A 10,655-nucleotide genomic window follows, 5' to 3' on the forward strand; every position below is an offset into this window, starting at 1 on the left:
TTCAGTAGAAGTCCAAAAACTGAAGGGTCTATGGAGAATTGATACCATGTGGTAGTGTCAGAGTCCCTGAAAAGAATCACTGAGAAACTATTAATGAACTTTAGGATAGTTGCAGTAGGGAACTCAGCACATTGAAGATACACTTCTCTTGTGGTGATCACCAAGGTCAGCATCAGATGTAAATCCAGTATGAGCTTACAGACAAGCTGTATGTGCTGTGGATGACAGACCAGAGAACCAGCACTGTGTAAGCCCATTGGAGCCCAGATGGTTATGAGTCTAAGAAAACAGATACTGATTTTCTACACTGCTGTACTTTGGGTTTGCTTTGCTTTGAATGTAACTATACCCTGGTTCTTCCCTTTGGTAGTAGTAGGATTTATTTAATTCAGGTTTTAATTTTTTAAACCCATAGTAAAGAGGCTTTATAATTTTAAATATGCTGATCTTTAATGTATTTGGGTTTTGATGGGTATAATGACGTATGATTAGTAGTTGGTTTTAATACTATGGCTATTTAGCAGAATAATACAAGTAATTCCTGTCAGTTTCTGTGACCTCGTGTAGCCAGAGGTTCTTGAGGCAAACAAAGGTGCTAGGTATATGTTTCAATCTGTGCGTGCAGATTTTAAATCCAATAAGGAAGTTGTTGGTTATTCCCATGATATTTGAAATACTATTGTAGCAGTGGTCCTCTTGCCAGGCCTTCAATCCTCAAAGCTTGCAGCATTCAAGATTGGATAAGATTGATGATTAATTGTTTTGTTTTTGAGAACCCAACTGACTGTCAGTTATTCAGGCTCAGTGTTCCAAACCAAATTCTTACCCTCAACTGTATTGTTCAAGAATAACTTGTTCATTATTACATCAGCTACCTTTCTGTGGCTGGAATGAAATACCTTCATTGAGGCATCTATAGAAGGAATGTTTACTTTGGTATCTATGGATAGAGAGTCCATCATGGTGGGAAGCATGGCAGCAAGAAGACATGGACAAAGAGCAGGAAGATGAGAGCTCACAACTTCAAACCTAAGTGCCAAAGCAGTGTGCAAAATGGAAGAAGGACAATGCTTTATAAACTCAACCACTCTCCTCACCCACCCCCGACATACTTCCTTCAGCTAAAAGCTACTCCTTCAAAGCCTCTCCAAACGCCACTACCACCTAAGAACCAGGTATTTGAATACAATGGAAAGCTCTCTCATTCAAACACTCTAATTATGACCAAGGATTATGTTTTTGTCTTTCACATCATAAGCACCTTTTATTGGGTGTTCTTAATATTGATTGAATTGCAGTTAAAATTTAACCCAATTTAAATATTCATGAACTAATTCTATTTTTGTCCTGTGCTTTTTTGACCTCAGAATTTCTGAAAGTGACTTTTTCATAACAGGAAATGAACTATATTCAAAGCCAATTTAGAGTTCTGAAAGCAAATAAAATATTTAATGTTATACTCTTATCACATTTATGCATGTGCCAAACTCTAAAGGTAAGGATTTTGAATCTTTCAAAATAAAAGGGGAGACTGGACTAGATCCTGTACCTGGAGGAGCTTCTCTTAGCTCTTGCATTAGCATTGGTAGTGATTTCCTTTCATCTTAGGCAAAGCAAGCAATTAGCTTTGTTGTACTGTGGAAGCCTATCTTTCTCAGCATGCTGGTTCTATTAGTGTTTGCCTAGAGTTTCTTTTGAATTGTGGATAACTTCATACAGACACATGTATCCACTGAGTCCCAAAGAGTAGGGAAAGGAAGTCAATAGGACCCTAGTCCTGGGGACATTGATTTATTACTGCTATGACTATTCACTGCAATATGGGTGCAGCAACCAAGCTATTTTTCTGCTTTAAAGAAGTTGCTCTTCAAAGACAGGCAAAAACATTTCCCAGTCCAAAATTGTGTCTGTGGAGCCAGGTATTGACAGCAGGGGAGAGTGAGAGGCTCCTGTGGGCCAGGCTTACACAGTGAGGTGTGTAGCCTGCATGAGCTCAGGCCTTGATGCTTCATCCTACCCAGGACAGCATATAGGACTAATTCTGTACACATGCTGCATATATCTGAACATAGAAAACAAGAGAACACATGGCAAAAAGGGGGGCACATTCTCAGGAACTGACTGCTGATAGTCTGTGGTGGGTGAAAACCTAGGGATGATAAGTGGTCTCTAAAAAATCAGTACGCAAGTCTGCCTTCTTTCAGAAAAATTTAATAGGACCTTGTTAAGACGACATGAAAGAGGGCAGAAAATTCAAATAGAAAATAAGACTGAAAAAGAGAAACCGATGAACACACTTATAGTCATAATGTGTAAATTAGTTTTGTTCTTTCAGCCATGGAATTCTTTTATCAATATGGTGATAGCCTCTACCAAGTGCTTATTGTCTCTTAATTTAGCTAAGAGATAAGATATCACAATAGGTATTTAAAATTTATGAACTTACATTACTGTTTCTGGTGTAATAGATGTCCCACCCCAATCTGCATCTACTTCATTTATTGTATTAAATAACTAATGTACTTTTTAATGTGGGAAAGTCAATTGTGCAGGAAAGAAGCAGACTCGAGGGCCAAGCATACTAGCAAAGCTCTTCCATGCTGTAAGCGCTACTGTCTTCTTTTTAGCAAGGAAGACAACTTTCACAGATGCCAAATTTTAGGTACTGCTACTTGAGAACTCCTACTCCTGCATGCTACTGACTTTGACATCATAGAGATAAGCTGTCTACAAAAAAATAGTGTACCGGTGAGTTTTATGTCAACTTGACACAAACTAAAGTCTTCTGAGAAGAAACCTTAATTAAGAAAACGCCTTCATAAGATCAGGGTGTAGGCAAGCCAGTAGAGCAGTGGTTCACAACCTTCCTAATGTTCATGTTGTAATGGCCCCAACTATGAAATTATTCTTGTGGATATGCCATAACAGTAATTTTGATACTGTTACAAGTCATAATGTAAATGCCTTTCTAATGCTTTTTTGGGTGACTACTGTGAAAGAGTCATTCAGGCCTCAGAGGGGTCATAACCCACAGGCTGAGAACCACTGCTGTGGGGGAACACTTTTGTTCGTGATTGACTGGGAGGGCCCAGCCTAATTTGAGTTGGTGCTACCCCTAGGCTGGAGTTCATAGGATCTATAGAGAGAGTGTGCTGAACAAGCCACGAGGAGCAAGCGAGTGACAGCACCCACACTCCCATAGCCTCTGCATCAGCTCCTGCTGTATGAGTTTCTGTCTGACTTCCATCAATGTGAATGATTATATGGAACTGTAAAATAAATAAAACTTTCCTCACCAACTTACTTTTTGGTCATGGTTTCTTTTCACTGCATCAATAGAAACCCTAACTAAGAGACAGAACATAAGATAGACTTTCATATTGTCTAGAATTTCTTCATTAATCAGTACAGATTCAGTCTAGTCTTACAGCCTCTTCCTTCCCTTCCGACTCTTTGGCTGTTTTGTTTGTATATGGGAAGTCAAGTCATTAGAATATCAGAAACCCCAGTGGATGCCATGTTAGGTCTTAATTGTTGCTTCAATAGAGATGCAGTTGAAATCACCTGGATGCAGAATAATTTTGTTATTGTGGCTTGTGGTTGTTATAATTCCTCCTTGATTGACCAATTAATTGAAGTAGGGTTTGGTATACTGCTCAGACTGTCTTGGGCATTTATGTTAAACATTGTCTTTTTACCTTCCCTTTCTAAGTAGCTGTGACTGCAAGCACATGTCTCCTAACTTTATTTGGAAGTCTTTGCAGTAAACATTTATTTTAGTAGACATTGGACTGTTTAATTTATCTATTTTTTTTTTAAGTTACCTTTGGATGGTTGTCTCAAGAAATTTGTTCATCTTATCGGAGCTGTCAAGAATATAGACATAAAGCTGTTCGTAGTGCCTCATGGCTTTTTTTTTTGGTGTCTGCAGAATTGCAACTGATATCATCTATTTCTTTCCTGGTGTTATTTCTTTTGTTTCACGTGCTGTCAGGCAGGAGAAGATCCATTGATTTTATTGTTCTTGCTTTAAGGTCTGGCATTTGGTTTTATTGACTTTTAGTCATTGTTTATCTTATTGATCTATTGCTAATACTAATTTGTACTTTTGTACACTTAAATCAGATTTAATAGTCCCCTGTCAAGAGACGGTGTAGTAATTAATTTGAGACTCAATTTACTTAATATTATTTAATGTGATAAATACCTTACTATGTACTATGCATACATTGCTCTGTTGTGTAGGTGTGACTTTTAGTTTGACTTAAAATAATTCAGATTTCTCCCTCATTCACAGCCTATTTGAGAAGTGTTATTTTGTGTTTAAATATTCATGTATTTTTCAGGTACCTTTTGACTATTAATTTTTGAGTACCATGTGGTCATAGAATATAATTCATATGACAGGAAATCTTTAATTTGACAAGAATCATTTCTTGCTTTGAAATGTTGTATTTATTTGCATATGATTTCTTCATATATCGAAATTTTTACTATATTCTATATCTTTAGTATTTCTGTATGCGTCTGCAAGTGTATTAGAGACAGGGTCACTGCATTCCCAGGTTGACTGCACACCATATCTGCCTTTCTTGGACGAGTAGCTGGGATTACACACATATTGTTGTCATTTCTGCTTATTTATTTAATTAACTATTGAAAGTGCACTGCTGACATATTTACAAATGGATCTGTCTCTCTATCCAGTTGTTTCTGGTTTGCTTCATGAATTTTTAGATTGGCTGTAATTACCCAGACATTACTTAGCATGCCATGATTAGTATTTCATCACAGTGTTGTGATTTTTGCTGTTGTTTGTTTATTTGGTTGACAAGTGGACTTGAAGTCACTGCAGGATAGTCAGTCCTGAATTACTGATGCTACCTCGCCTCCAACTCCCAAGCATTAGAATCCTAGACGTATACCCAGATTCAGTGAGGAGATCTTTAATTATTATGAAATCATCTTCAAATAATTCTTTGTTATGAAAACTGATTTAGTTAATTGTTACAACCAGCGCCACTTTCTCTCAGTAAGTATTATATACTTTCTAATCTGTCTGAATGACTTCCATCCATTACTTGCTTTTATATGCCTTGCTTATCCTTGTCCCCAATGTCTCTCCCAGTTTCCTACTGATCTCTTCTTCCAGGTCCTCTTCTTTCTCCCAACTGGCTCTCATTTCTGCTTTCATTACCACACACTCTCTATTCCCTTCCTCTCTTTCTCATTTAAGATCTCTTCCCACTTGCTTGTTACGCTCGTGTGTTTGTGTGTGTGTGTGTTTGTGTTAGACACGTATATCGACTGAATACATTTTGTATTTAACATTTAGAGCTCCTTTATGTATTCTAGTTAGCTGGAAAATATTTTCCCCCTTCTGTAAACTGTCTCTCCACACTGAAAATTATTTCCTTCACTGTGAAAAGGTTTTCAGTCTTGTATAATATCTTAATTCAATTCTTAAGATTAGTACTGTGCTATTGGAATTACTTTTAGAAGATCCTTGTTTATGTCTGTAATTTTAAAGTTCTATATCTATCTTTTTCTCTGTCATTTTCAAAGCTTCAGTTCTTATATTAAAGTCTTTGATCCATTCTAAATTGATTTTTGTGCAGGGAGAAATAGATCTAGTTTTATTTTTCTAGATGTGGATATCGAGCTTTCAATGCACCCTCTGTTGAATAAGCTGTCTCTTCTTTCAATGTGCTTTTGAAACAATCATCAGAAGTTTGATGGTTGTAGCTGTTGTGGTCTTATTTATGAGTTTCATAACTGGGATGAAGCCAAGGTGGTTTGGTACAATTTGTTCTCCTTCCAATATATGTAAGAGAATTTTATACAAGGAGCATCGGTGCTGAGTTTTTCTTAAAGGATTGGTAGCACTTGGCAGTAACTCTAACTGGTCATGGAACTTCTTATCCTGGGGAAGCTGTCTATTTTTCCTTCTTGGTGCTTGTTATGGATCTGTCTAAGTTCTTTACCTCACTATTTTATCTAAATAAACATATATGCCTAGGGATTTATCCATTCTTCCTTATATTTTCCAATTCTGGGAGTGTAAGGTATTAAAGTATTTCTTAATACTTCTAGATTGCACAGGAATCTCTCTGTTGAAGCATACCAATTTTAGAGTTACTTTATTGTTTTGGGTTCTTTCTCTGACTAGGGGTTTGTTAGTATTAGTTGTTGTTACAGTGATTCATTAATCTATGTACCGTTCTTTGTGATTCCATCTACTGTTCTAGGTTTGTTCATCATTGTTTTTCTGAAGAACTTAATGACAATTGAGAGTGCTCTGTGTCTGTTTGTCTGTCTGTCTCCCTCTCTCTATATAAACACTTTATACTTAGAACTTGATTAAATCTCAAAGTTGAACTTTCTTTTTTTTATTTTTTCTGGTTTATTAAACGATTATTGATCTTTCAAAAATCTATTGGTCAGTCTCTAAATACATGTGAACTTCCTGTTATTATCATCATATTATTTTTCTTTTCATTTTTAAGGATTTCACACATGAGTACAAAATATTATTTCCACCTCTCTTTCTTCCCTACTCAGTTCCTCTTATGTGTTATGCCACCCCATGGATTCATGAACTCTTTTAGTGTTCTTTAGTGCACATGAAGTTAGAACTAGCTGCTTGGTATTGGATAACCCTTGAGAATGGGCTGTCTTTGCATCTTCTGCTTCATCCTACACAATTTTCTCCAGAGATTTAAAGTTTCCATTACAAAGGTCTTCTTTTCTTCATTATGTGTGTTCTTATATTTTGTTTTTATTTCTATTTTTAAGGTGTTATTAATTGGAGCGTTTCCAGGATCTCTTTCTCAGTATATTTCTTATTGGTGTGTAGCAAGGCTACTGATTTTTTTATAAAGTGATTTTGTATTCTGCTACATTAGTGAAATCATTAATCATTTCTAGAAGTTTCCTGGTTAAATTCCGAGATCTCTCTTATGTATAATATATAATTTTTAAAAAAGAGATACTTTGACTTCTTTTCCTGTTTCTAAAATTTAATTTCATTCTCTTGTGATGTTACTCTAGCTAATACTTTTAGAACTATATTACAAAGGAGTGGGGATAGTGACCAGCCCTGTCTCATTCTGATTTTAATAAGATCATTTTGATATTTTATTTATTAAGGAGGATGTTGACTCAGGCTTTGCCATATATGACCTTAATTATAGGTTAAAATAAATTCGTCCAACCTATTGCCTTTTATCTTTAAAATAATTTGCATAATTTATCACTAGCCTATATTTTAAAATACATATTGTTGGGATATTCTTAGATTGTCAGGATAAAGCCAATTTGGTGTTGGTCTTTTTGATATATGTATGCATTCAGTTTTTAAATGGATTATTGAAAAATTTTGCACCTGTCTTATTCAAGGGCCTTAGACTATAGTCTCTTTTTTTGTCTTTAATTGCACTGGTATTAGAGCCATACTGCCTGTTTGGGTGTAAATTAAGTCTATGTGAGGATAAGATGAATTAGTTTACACTGGCATGGGAACAGCTGATGTGAATATTTCTCAAGAAGGAAATTTAGATTACCAACAAATATGGGGTATAACACATGAATATCTGTGACTTTCCTCAATTTCTAGAGAATAGCGAGTGCAAATGATATTCCCATACCTCAGAATAGTTTTGAAGACAAATACTATTGTACTTTGTATGACATTGAACATGCTGCCTTGTGAAGCAGGATTCTCTGATGAACTGTAAACTCCTAACTCTGTTATCAAAGGAGGTGTGATAATAAAAATGATCTTGTCCAAATTGAATGGCTGTCTCAACCCCTCTGGTTTCCTGTTTCAGTTATGGCATTAATCGGGAGAAGCCACTTGGCCAACCTCACCTACTGGCTGTGTGTAATGAATTTGGAAGAGTCACTTCTGTCTCTGGATTTTGCTGGTCTTTGTTTTGCTTTTGTTTTTAAAGTGTTGGCTGTAGTTCTTCTCAAAAATCTAGTAGAATTCTCCTCTGACTCTATCTGGAACTGGGTTTTAATTACTGTTTCAATCACCATTTGTTACAGGTCTGATTAGGTTGCTGATTTCTTCCTTTATAATGGTCCAATTCCACAAACTTGTCTTCAAGTTCTAATAATGCTTTATCTTTTAATTGATGTATTCAACTGGTTAGTTTTCTCCCTGAGTTTTCTAGAAGAGTTGGATTTTGACTCCATTTCCATTTCAGTTTGATCTGTGTTCATATTTCATGTTTACATTTAATCAATTTTTGCAATACTGAGTTGTCTCTGCCATTTTATTCAGCTGAGATTTTGTTTTCTGGAACTTCAGCTGTGTTTTTTCCTTGCCTGCTTTAAATTCATTCTGATATCAGTGACCTTTTTAAATTCTTCATGATCTTTTATGAAGTTTATTATTGTTCTTGTAGATTGTATAGTTACAATCCTTCTAGATTATTATTATTGGAGACCACATCTATAGGACTACTGTTTTTGTTTTATTGGTTTTTTGAGGGATATACTTTCTGGGCCTTTAATGTTGTTCGAGTTTTTGCAATGGGACCTAGGAATGTGAACTTATTTTATTGGTTATGCTTCTGATATGAGATTCTAGCTTACCTCTGTTTAGTGAAACTCTTCCCAGTGTTCTTCATTGCTTCATTTAAATCTATATATTGTTTTTTATGTTTACCCTATCAAATTTTATTTTCTCCTTAATATATGGAAACTAAAAAAGGTTAATCAATCTGAGACTATAATGGTGATTACTAGATACTGGGGAGGGCGACGGGGGGGTAGAAGAGTACAAAGGTAGAAGGTTGTTGGCATGACCAATACACATACTATACTCCTGTATGGAAATATCACACAGAAACCTGTTAATATACACAACTGATGTGTTAGCCGAGAAGAAAATAGAAACATCTCTGCCATTTCTTAGCGTGAAAAGGTGATGCTAATGAAGGTTTCTTCTTTCACACATATGTTAGTGATTTATTTCACCTTTTATAAAAAATAATATATTTACTGAGGTATAATTCAGGTGATAGAAAGATCATCTCTTCAAAAAATACAACTTAGTGCTTTTTAATAAATCCAGTGAGATGTACTTCCAATACCACTCCTAATTTCAGAACATTTCTTCATGCTCAAAGTGATTCTATCCTTATCAACAATGAGTACTTATGTCTCTGTCTCTACCTCCTGAAAAATAACTGACTTTCAATCTGTGTTATTTCATCTACTCTATATATGCCCCATAAATGCACTAGACAAATATGACCTTTGTATTTTGTGGATAAATCCAAACATGCTATGTGAAGCCCACTAAGTATAATATGTTTACAGTTCATATTGGTGAAAGGCATCTTTACTTCCTGTCATCTATGGAAAAGCATTTTGGCATCAATGCAGTCCATTCCATACACCAGTTCATTAAGTAATATTTATGTGTGAATTTCTTTCAAAATTTTTTTGGATAATTATTGCATGTATTTTGTTATCCTGTAGTCAGTTAACTGTAGTGTGGAACTGCTCACTTACTAACCCTGTACTTAATATTTTGTGGGTTATAAAATAATAGGCTACATGCTTAACAAGAAAGTATGCCACTTCCAATTTCTAAATGGTTTAATCAAAACTTAGAAATTTTCTGTCTTTTAATTGAACTGTATATTTTGTAGTTTGTTTTACTTTCCTGTAACAGCTAATAATCTTGACTGTCTTTTGTTGGCTATTTGTATGTCTGCTTTGAGGTACTGTTTTCACTTGTTATAAATGATCATGCTGGATATAGATCTTGGTTGGTGTGACTTTTCTTTCAGTACATTATGTAATGTTCCAGGGTCATATGTTCCCAATAGCAAATCATGTGCCACCTGTATTTTTTTCTTCTTTCTCTGTATATTTTTTCTCATCAGTAGATAATTGATTCTCACAAGTTGTACACACACACACACACACATACATACACACACACACAATACTGCTACTACTACTACTAGGTTTGTGTTGCCATGAGCAACACACTTGCTTTGTATAATATCTACTACATGTTGATGAAATTCGTGTTAGAAAACAATGAAAATAATATGCAATAAAAACATTTTAAGTCAGAAGAGATCCCTGTAGGAAAACTGTTTAGAAAGCTGGGATTAAATAACTCAGCTGGAAGCCCTACCCAGGCCATCCTGAGAAATAAAGCTGCCTTGGAAAAGTCAAGAAAAAGGCTGCTCCTCACAGGCAATGGTGGGATATAGGGTTACCAGGAATCATCAAGAGAGCCTTATAATATCAGTTCACCCACATGCCAGAAACCCAAGAATACTGTAGGTAATTGCTTTTTTCCTTTGGTTGCCTCTCAGGGGTTAGAGATTAAGTCCCTAATACTCACACCTCCATTTTATCACATATAATATAGCAACAAAGGAAAGGGGAAATTTCATAGGATCCCACCCTTAGAGAAAGAACTATAGATAACTAATGAATGCTAAGAAAACTCAGTGTCTCCAAGGCATAAGCCCTCTAATATGGTTATCTGATGTAAAGTAAACAGACTTGAAAAAAAAATATATTCACATATATGTGATATTAATGTACACAATACTAAATATTCATATATACACATGTATATATATGCATATATGTATATAATAACTAAAGTAAAAGAGGCC

This window comes from Phodopus roborovskii, unplaced genomic scaffold (genome assembly GCF_943737965.1).
Source record: "Phodopus roborovskii unplaced genomic scaffold, PHOROB, whole genome shotgun sequence".
Classification (NCBI taxonomy): domain Eukaryota; kingdom Metazoa; phylum Chordata; class Mammalia; order Rodentia; family Cricetidae; genus Phodopus; species Phodopus roborovskii.